The sequence below is a fragment of the Anser anser genome (assembly GCF_964211835.1).
Source record: "Anser anser genome assembly, chromosome: 19".
NCBI lineage: Eukaryota > Metazoa > Chordata > Aves > Anseriformes > Anatidae > Anser > Anser anser.
Window position 1 is genome coordinate 1,367,385 of NC_139740.1, and position 10,325 is coordinate 1,377,709.

General features: G+C 47.1%; 1 long non-coding RNA gene across 1 annotated transcript in view; it reads right to left on the reverse strand.

Moving 5' to 3' along the window:
• Positions 1–8,721, reverse strand: part of LOC310884031 — a 145,999-nt gene extending 137,278 nt beyond the window's left edge. The window contains exon 1 of the long non-coding RNA XR_014573988.1: positions 8,000–8,721. This is a non-coding gene — a long non-coding RNA (uncharacterized lncRNA). The remainder of the gene's footprint in view (positions 1–7,999) is intronic.
• Between the last annotated feature and the right edge of the window lie 1,604 nt (positions 8,722–10,325).

Here is a 10,325-nt window from a genome sequence, read left to right on the forward strand (position 1 = left end):
GAAAGATATCTACTAGACCGGATCGTCTTGAAGCCCCCCCTCTAGCTCAACCACACAAATAGTACACCAAAACTAAAGAATTTACTAAACTAATTAAAGTAAAGCATTTTACAGTCTTAGTATAGGCGATAGAAAAGACACTTAGACGCGATAGAGACCCCAGTACCGTAAGGGAAAGATGAAATAGCAGTGAAACAATCAAAGCGACAGACAGCAAAGATCAACCCTTGTACCTTTTGCATCATGGTTTAGCGAGAACAACCAAGCAAAGTGAACTAAAGTTTGCCCCCCCGAAACCCAAGCGAGCTACTTTCAAGCAGTTAAAGAGAGCGAACCCGTCTCTGTTGCAAAAGAGTGGGATGACTTGTCAGTAGAGGTGAAAAGCCAACCGAGCTGGGTGATAGCTGGTTACCTGTGAAACGAATCTAAGTTCCCCCTTAATCCTCCCTACCGGACATCCTGAACCCTAATGAGATGATTAAGAGCTATTTAATGGAGGGACAGCTCCATTAAAAAAGGACACAACCTCGACTAGCGGATAATTCTTACTACTGATCCTACCGTGGGCCCTAAAGCAGCCATCAAAAAAGAGTACGTCAAAGCTCCACCACCTAAAAATACCAAAATAAGATGATTCCCTTATCACAAACAGGTCAACCTATGAATATAGGAGAATTAATGCTAAAATAAGTAACTCAGGGCCACACCCCTCTAATGGCGCAAGCTTACATAGAAACATTATTAACAGACCTAGACAGATACAAAAACCCCTACAAGACCACGTATTAACTAACCCTGTTAACCCGACTCAGGAGCGCCTATAAGAGCGATTAAAATCTGTGAAAGGAACTCGGCAAATTAATAAGGCCCGACTGTTTACCAAAAACATAGCCTTCAGCAAATTAAACAAGTATTGAAGGTGATGCCTGCCCGGTGACTTAGGTTTAACGGCCGCAGTATCCTAACCGTGCAAAGGTAGCGCAATCAATTGTCCCATAAATCGAGACTTGTATGAATGGCTAAACGAGGTCTTAACTGTCTCTCACAGATAATCAGTGAAATTGATCTCCCCGTGCAAAAGCGGGGATGTGAACATAAGACGAGAAGACCCTGTGGAACTTAAAAATCAACGACCACCGCGAATCCTCAATCAACCCCACTGGGGCCACTACCATCGCAGAGCCTGGTCGATATTTTTCGGTTGGGGCGACCTTGGAGGAGAACAAATCCTCCAAAAACAAGACCATACCTCTTTACCTAGAGCTACCCCTCAAAGTGCTAACAGTGACCAGACCCAATATAATTGATTAATGGACCAAGCTACCCCAGGGATAACAGCGCAATCCCCCTCAAGAGCCCATATCGACAGGGGGGTTTACGACCTCGATGTTGGATCAGGACATCCTAATGGTGCAGCCGCTATTAAGGGTTCGTTTGTTCAACGATTAACAGTCCTACGTGATCTGAGTTCAGACCGGAGCAATCCAGGTCGGTTTCTATCTATGACACACTCTCCCCAGTACGAAAGGACCGGGAAAGTGGGGCCAATACCACAAGCACGCCCCCCCCCTCTAAGCAGTGAAACCAACTAAACCGTGAAGAGGGCCTTCCCCCACCACTTTCAATCCTAGAAAAGGACCAGCTAGAGTGGCAGAGCCCGGCAAGTGCAGAAGGCTTAAGCCCTTTCCCCAGAGGTTCAAATCCTCTCCCTAGCTTCACCCATGATTCAAATAACAACACTAAGCTGCCTCATTATATCCCTCCTATACATCATCCCAATCCTGATTGCCGTAGCCTTCCTAACCCTAGTAGAACGGAAAATCCTAAGCTACATACAATCCCGCAAAGGCCCTAACGTTGTCGGGCCTTTTGGCCTACTTCAACCATTTGCGGACGGACTGAAACTATTTACCAAAGAGCCCATCCGACCCTCTACCTCTTCCCCACTTCTATTCATTCTGATACCAATACTAGCCCTTGTCCTAGCCCTCACCACTTGAGCACCACTACCACTCCCATTTCCCCTAGCAGATCTAAACCTCGGAGTTCTCTTCCTAATAGCCATGTCAAGCCTAGCCGTCTACTCAGTCCTATGATCAGGCTGAGCCTCGAACTCAAAATACGCACTAATCGGAGCCCTACGGGCAGTAGCACAGACCATTTCATACGAAGTGACACTGGCCATAATCCTGCTATCAATAATCATACTAAGCGGAAGCTACACACTCAGCTCCTTTGCCGTCGCACAGGAGCCTCTATACTTCATTTTCTCCTCATGACCCCTAGCAATAATATGATACGTATCCACCCTAGCAGAGACAAACCGAGCTCCTTTTGACCTCACAGAGGGTGAATCTGAGCTAGTCTCAGGGTTTAACGTTGAATACGCCGCAGGACCCTTCGCCTTATTCTTCCTAGCTGAATATGCGAACATTATGCTAATAAATACACTTACAGCCATCATATTCCTAAACCCAAGCGCCCTAGGGCCACCCACAGAACTATTCCCCGTCATTCTAGCCACAAAAGTCCTCCTACTATCTTCTGGTTTCTTATGGGTCCGAGCTTCATACCCACGATTCCGATATGACCAACTAATGCACCTACTATGAAAAAACTTCCTACCCCTCACACTAGCTCTGTGCCTCTGACACATCAGCATACCTATCTGCTATGCAGGCCTACCTCCTTACATAAGGAAATGTGCCTGAACTACAAAGGGTCACTATGATAAAGTGAACATAGAGGTATAACAGCCCTCTCATTTCCTGTTGACCTTAGAAAAGTAGGAATTGAACCCACACAAGAGAAATCAAAATTCTCCATACTTCCCTTATATTATTTTCTAGTAGAGTCAGCTAATCAAGCTATCGGGCCCATACCCCGAAAATGATGGTTTAACCCCCTCCTCTACTAATGAACCCTTACGCGACCCCAATCATAACCTTCAGCCTCATCTTGGGCACCACAATCACAATTTCCAGCAACCACTGAGTTCTGGCCTGGACAGGACTGGAGATCAACACACTAGCCATCATTCCCCTAATTGCCAAATCCCACCACCCACGAGCAGTAGAAGCCGCAACGAAATACTTCCTAACCCAAGCAGCTGCTTCCGCCCTGGTCCTATTCTCTAGCATAACTAATGCCTGAGTCACTGGCCAATGAGACATCACACAAATAAACCACCCAACCTCCTGTCTACTACTGACAGCAGCAATCGCTATTAAACTGGGCCTAGTGCCATTTCACTTCTGATTCCCAGAAGTACTACAAGGATCGCCACTAATAACAGCCCTGCTACTCTCGACCCTCATAAAATTCCCCCCACTAACCCTGCTCCTACTAACATCCAAATCCCTCGACCCAGCTCTACTCACCGCCATGGCCCTAGCCTCAACAGCACTAGGAGGCTGAATAGGACTGAACCAAACACAAACACGCAAAATCCTAGCCTTCTCGTCCATCTCCCACTTAGGCTGAATCGCCATCATCCTAGTTTACAGCCCCAAATTGGCCTTACTTACCTTCTACCTATACTAGGATGGCCTCTAGCAGGATTTACTCACTGATTCCCACTACTCACTGGGTTTACCCTACACCAAACATGAGCAAAAGCCCACTTCGGGGTAATATTTACAGGAGTAAACCTAACGTTCTTCCCCCAGCACTTCCTAGGCCTAGCAGGAATACTCCGACGATACTCGGACTATCCCGACGCCTACACACTATGAAACACCATTTCCTCCATCGGCTCCCTAATCTCAATAGTAGCCGTAATCATACTAATATTCATCATCTGAGAAGCCTTTCCGGCCAAACGAAAAGTCCTACAACCAGAACTAACTACCACAAACGTTGAATGAATCCACGGCTGCCCTCCCCCATACCATACTTTCGAGGAACCGGCCTTCGTCCAAGTACAAGAAAGGAAGGAATCGAACCCTCACATGCTGGTTTCAAGCCAACTGCATTAACCGCTCATGCTTCTTTCTTATGAGACGTTAGTAAACCAATTACATAGCCTTGTCAAGACTAAATCACAGGTAAAAATCCTGTACATCTCATGTGGCCAACCACTCCCAACTAGGATTCCAAGACGCCTCATCACCCATCATAGAAGAACTCGTTGAATTCCACGACCACGCCCTAATCGTTGCCCTAGCTATCTGCAGCCTAGTTCTCTACCTTTTAGCCCACATACTAACAGAAAAACTCTCGTCCAATGCTGTAGACGCCCAAGAAGTAGAGCTGATCTGGACAATCCTACCTGCTATCGTCCTGGTACTCCTCGCCCTCCCATCCCTACAAATCCTCTACATAATGGACAAAATCGATGAACCAGACCTCACCCTAAAAGCCATCGGCCACCAATGATACTGAAGCTACGAATACACAGACTTCAAAGACCTATCATTCGACTCCTACATAGTGCCCACCCCAGACTTACCCAACGGCCACTTCCGACTGCTAGAAGTTGACCACCGCGTAGTTATCCCAATAGAATCCCCCATCCGCGTGATCATTACTGCAGGAGACGTACTCCACTCCTGAGCAGTCCCAACGCTCGGAGTTAAAACAGACGCAATCCCAGGCCGACTAAACCAAACTTCATTCATTACCACCCGGCCTGGGATTTTTTACGGACAATGCTCAGAAATTTGCGGGGCTAATCACAGCTACATACCCATTGTAGTAGAATCAACCCCACTCCCACATTTCGAGGCCTGATCGTCCCTTCTATCATCATCCTAATCATTAAGAAGCTATGCAACAGCACTAGCCTTTTAAGCTAGCCAAAGAGGGACTTCCCCCTCCTTAATGATATGCCACAGCTTAACCCCGCACCATGATTTTCAATCATAATTATAACCTGATTAACCCTAGCACTCCTCATCCAACCAAAACTACTAGCCTTCACCACAACCAACCCCCCATCAAATAAGACCTCCCTCACTACCAAACCCACACCATGATCCTGACCATGAACCTAAGCTTCTTTGACCAATTTTCCAGCCCCAATCTATTTGGCATCCCCTTAATCCTACTATCCCTACTCTTCCCAGCCCTACTATTCCCGTCCCCAAACAACCGATGAATCAACAACCGCCTTTCTACTATCCAAACATGACTCCTTCACCTAATCACAAAACAACTAATAGTCCCACTCAACAAAAATGGCCACAAATGAGCCATAATATTTACATCCCTAATAATCATACTTCTTACAATCAACCTTCTAGGCCTCCTTCCATATACATTCACCCCAACCACCCAACTATCTATGAACATAGCCCTAGCCTTCCCACTATGGCTCGCCACACTACTAACAGGCCTACGAAACCAACCATCAGCCTCTTTAGCCCACCTATTACCCGAAGGTACCCCTACACCCCTAATCCCCGCACTAATCCTGATCGAAACAACCAGCCTACTAATCCGCCCCCTAGCCCTCGGAGTCCGCCTTACAGCCAACCTTACAGCAGGACACTTACTCATCCAACTCATCTCTACAGCCTCCATTGCATTAATACCCACCCTTCCTGCAGTATCCATCCTAACAATAATCATCCTACTACTCCTAACCATCCTAGAAGTAGCAGTAGCCATAATCCAGGCCTACGTCTTCGTGCTCCTTCTAAGCCTATACTTACAAGAAAACATCTAATGGCACACCAAGCACACTCATACCACATAGTTGACCCAAGCCCTTGACCAATCTTCGGGGCAGCCGCCGCCCTACTCACAACCTCAGGATTAATCATGTGATTCCACTACAACTCATCCATACTACTAACCCTAGGCCTCATCTCAATACTCCTAGTAATACTCCAATGATGACGAGACATTGTACGAGAAAGCACCTTCCAAGGCCATCACACTCCCACAGTCCAAAAAGGCCTACGATACGGCATAATCCTTTTCATCACATCCGAAGCATTCTTCTTCTTAGGGTTCTTCTGAGCGTTCTTCCACTCGAGCCTGGCCCCAACCCCAGAACTAGGAGGCCAATGACCCCCAACAGGAATTAAACCACTCAACCCGATAGAAGTCCCCCTACTAAACACAGCCATCCTACTAGCCTCAGGCGTTACCGTAACGTGAGCCCATCACAGCATCACAGAAGGAAACCGAAAACACGCCATCCACGCCCTAACCCTAACGATCCTCCTGGGATTCTACTTCACAGCCCTACAAGCAATAGAATACCACGAAGCCCCATTCTCAATCGCCGATAGCGTCTACGGATCTACCTTCTTCGTTGCCACTGGATTCCACGGACTCCACGTAATCATCGGATCCTCCTTCCTGACCGTCTGCCTCTTCCGACTGATCAAGTTCCACTTTACATCAGACCACCACTTCGGATTCGAGGCAGCAGCCTGATACTGACACTTCGTAGACGTCATCTGACTATTCCTCTACATAACCATCTACTGATGAGGATCTTGCTCTTCTAGTATATTAATTACAATTGACTTCCAATCTCTAGAATCTGGTATAAACCCAGAGGAGAGCAATGAACGCACTCATGTTCATATTCGCCCTATCATCAATCCTAAGCGCCGCCCTAACCGCATTAAACTTCTGACTCGCCCAAATAAACCCCGACTCAGAGAAACTCTCACCGTACGAATGTGGATTCGACCCACTTGGATCTGCTCGATTACCATTCTCAGTCCGATTCTTCCTCAGTAGCCATCCTGTTCGTCCTATTCGACCTAGAAATCGCCCTCCTACTCCCCCTGCCATGAGCCGTCCAACTCCAATCCCCCCTAATGACCCTCACCTGAACTGTAGCGATCCTCCTTCTCCTAACACTCGGACTGGCCTACGAGTGAATTCAAGGGGGCCTAGAATGAGCAGAATAACAGAAAGTTAGTCTAACCAAAAAGATAGCTGGTTTCGACCCAGCAGATTACAGCCAACCCTGTAACTTTCTTATGTCGCCCCTACATTTAAGCTTCTACTCAGCCTTCATTTTCAGCGGACTAGGACTAGCCTTCCACCGAACCCACCTAGTATCCGCCCTACTATGCCTTGAAAGCATAATATTATCGATATTCGTAGGCCTATCAATATGATCCATCGAAAACCAAGTCTCCTCATTCACCATGGTACCAATTCTCATGCTAACCTTCTCAGCGTGTGAGGCGGGCACAGGCCTGGCCATCCTAGTAGCCTCCACCCGCACACATGGCTCCGACCATCTACACAACCTAAACCTCCTGCAATGCTAAAAATCATCCTACCCACAATCATACTTCTTCCAACAGCCCTGCTGTCTCCACCAAAATTTCTATGGACTAACACCACCTTATACAGCCTCCTAATCGCTGCCCTAAGCCTACAGTGATTAATCCCAACCTACTACCCCTACAAATTTTTATCCAACTGAACAGGAATTGACCAAATCTCATCCCCCCTCCTAGTACTATCCTGCTGACTACTCCCACTCATAATCATAGCAAGCCAAAACCACCTGCAACAAGAACCCCTACAACGCAAACGAATCTTTATCTCAACCTTAGTCGCAGTCCAGCCATTCATCCTACTAGCCTTTTCCACCACAGAACTAGCACTATTTTACATCTCATTTGAAGCAACCCTCATTCCCACCCTAATCTTAATCACCCGATGGGGGAACCAACCAGAACGCCTAAGCGCTGGCATCTACCTGCTATTCTACACGCCAGTAAGCTCTCTACCCCTGCTAATCACAATCATACACCTATACGTGAAAATTGGCACCCTGCACCTGCCAACCCTACAACTAACCCACCCAACCCTATCCACCTCATGGACAGGAATACTATCAGGTCTAGCACTGCTCATAGCATTCATAGTAAAAGCCCCACTATACGGCCTACACCTCTGACTGCCAAAAGCCCACGTAGAAGCACCCATCGCAGGCTCAATACTCCTCGCCGCCCTACTACTAAAGCTAGGAGGATACGGAATTATACGAGTCACTCTATTTATGGGCCCACTGTCCAACCTCCTGCACTACCCCTTCCTAACCCTGGCCCTATGAGGCGCCCTAATGACTAGCTCAATCTGCCTACGACAGACAGACCTAAAATCACTAATCGCTTATTCATCCGTTAGCCACATAGGCCTAGTTATCGCCGCAGGAATAATCCAAACCCACTGATCATTCTCAGGGGCAATGATCCTAATAATTTCCCATGGACTAACTTCCTCCATACTATTCTGCCTAGCCAACACAAACTATGAACGTACGCACAGCCGAATTCTACTACTCACACGAGGCCTACAACCTCTCCTACCACTCATAGCTACCTGATGATTGCTGGCCAATCTAACAAACATAGCCTTACCCCCAACAACAAACCTCATAGCAGAGCTAACCATTATAATCACCTTATTCAACTGATCTGCCTTCACGATCATCCTAACAGGAATCGCAACCCTACTAACCGCCTCCTACACCTTATTCATACTACTAATGACCCAACGAGGCTCAATCCCCTCCCACATCACATCTATGCAAAACTCAACCACGCGAGAACACCTGCTCATAACACTCCACATTATCCCAATATTCCTCCTAATCCTCAAACCCGAACTGATCTCCGGAATCCCCTCATGCAAGTATAGTTTAAACCAAACATTAGACTGTGATTCTAAGAATAGAAGTTCAAACCTTCTTACCTGCCGAGGGGAGGGTTTAACCAACAAGAGCTGCTAACTCTTACATCTGAGCCTAAAACCTCAGCCCCCTTACTTTTAAAGGATAACAGCAATCCACTGGTCTTAGGAACCACCCATCTTGGTGCAAATCCAAGTAAAAGGAGTGAACCCCACACTACTAATCAACTCCCTCACACTACTCACGCTGACAATCCTCCTAACCCCAATCATCCTGCCATTTCTATTTAAAAACTTTAAAAACACCCCACAAGCCACCACCCGCGCTGTTAAAACCGCATTCCTAATTAGCCTAGCCCCTACAACCGCATTCATCTACTCGGGAGTAGAATCTGTCACCTGCCACTGGGAGTGAAAATTCATTATAAACTTTAAAATCCCCCTGAGCCTAAAAATAGACCAATACTCAATAACATTTCTTCCAATCGCCCTATTTGTAACATGATCAATCCTACAATTCGCCATATGATACATGGCCTCAGAGCCATACGTAACAAAATTTTTCACCTACCTACTGACATTCCTAGTCGCCATACTCCTCCTAACAACCGCAAACAACATATTCCTCCTATTCGTAGGCTGGGAAGGAGTACGAATCATGTCCTTCCTTCTCATCGGCTGATGACAAGGCCGAGCAGATGCCAACACCGCCGCCCTACGAGCCGTAATCTACAACCGAATCGGAGACATCGGACTGATCCTGAGCATAGCATGACTAGCTTCAACATTCAACACCTGAGAGATCCAACAAGCCGTACACCCCCACCAAACCCCAATCCTCCCCCTCATAGGATTAATCCTCGCAGCCGCAGGAAAATCCGCCCAATTTGGACTCCACCCATGACTGCCCGCAGCAATAGAAGGCCCCACCCCAGTATCAGCCCTACTGCACTCCAGTACCATAGTAGTAGCCGGAATCTTCCTGCTCATCCGCATGCACCCCCTGCTAGCCACCAACCAGACAGCCCTAACTGCCTGCCTATGCCTAGGTGCTCTATCAACCCTATTCGCTGCCACATGCGCCCTAACCCAAAATGACATCAAAAAAATCATTGCTTTCTCAACATCCAGCCAACTAGGACTAATAATAGTCACTATCGGACTAAACCTCCCACAACTAGCCTTCCTACACATCTCAACCCATGCCTTCTTTAAAGCCATACTATTCCTATGCTCAGGGTCTATCATCCACAACCTAAACGGAGAACAAGATATCCGAAAGATAGGAGGCCTACAGAAAATACTCCCAGTCACTACTTCCTGCCTAACCATCGGAAACCTGGCGCTGATAGGAACCCCATTCCTAGCCGGATTCTACTCAAAAGACCTCATCATCGAAAGCTTAAACACATCATACCTAAATACTTGAGCCCTACTCCTAACCCTTATAGCCACAGCATTCACCGCAACCTACAGCATCCGCATAACCATCCTAGTCCAAGCTGGACAAACCCGAATCCCCCCAATAGTATCAATAAACGAAAACAACCCACTAATCACCGCCCCCCTAACCCGACTCGCCCTAGGCAGCATTACAGCAGGAATAATCATTACCTCTTTCATCACACCAACCAAAACCCCCCCAATAACCATACCCCTTATCACCAAAACCGCTGCCATCCTCATAACAATCCTAGGAATCATCCTAGCCC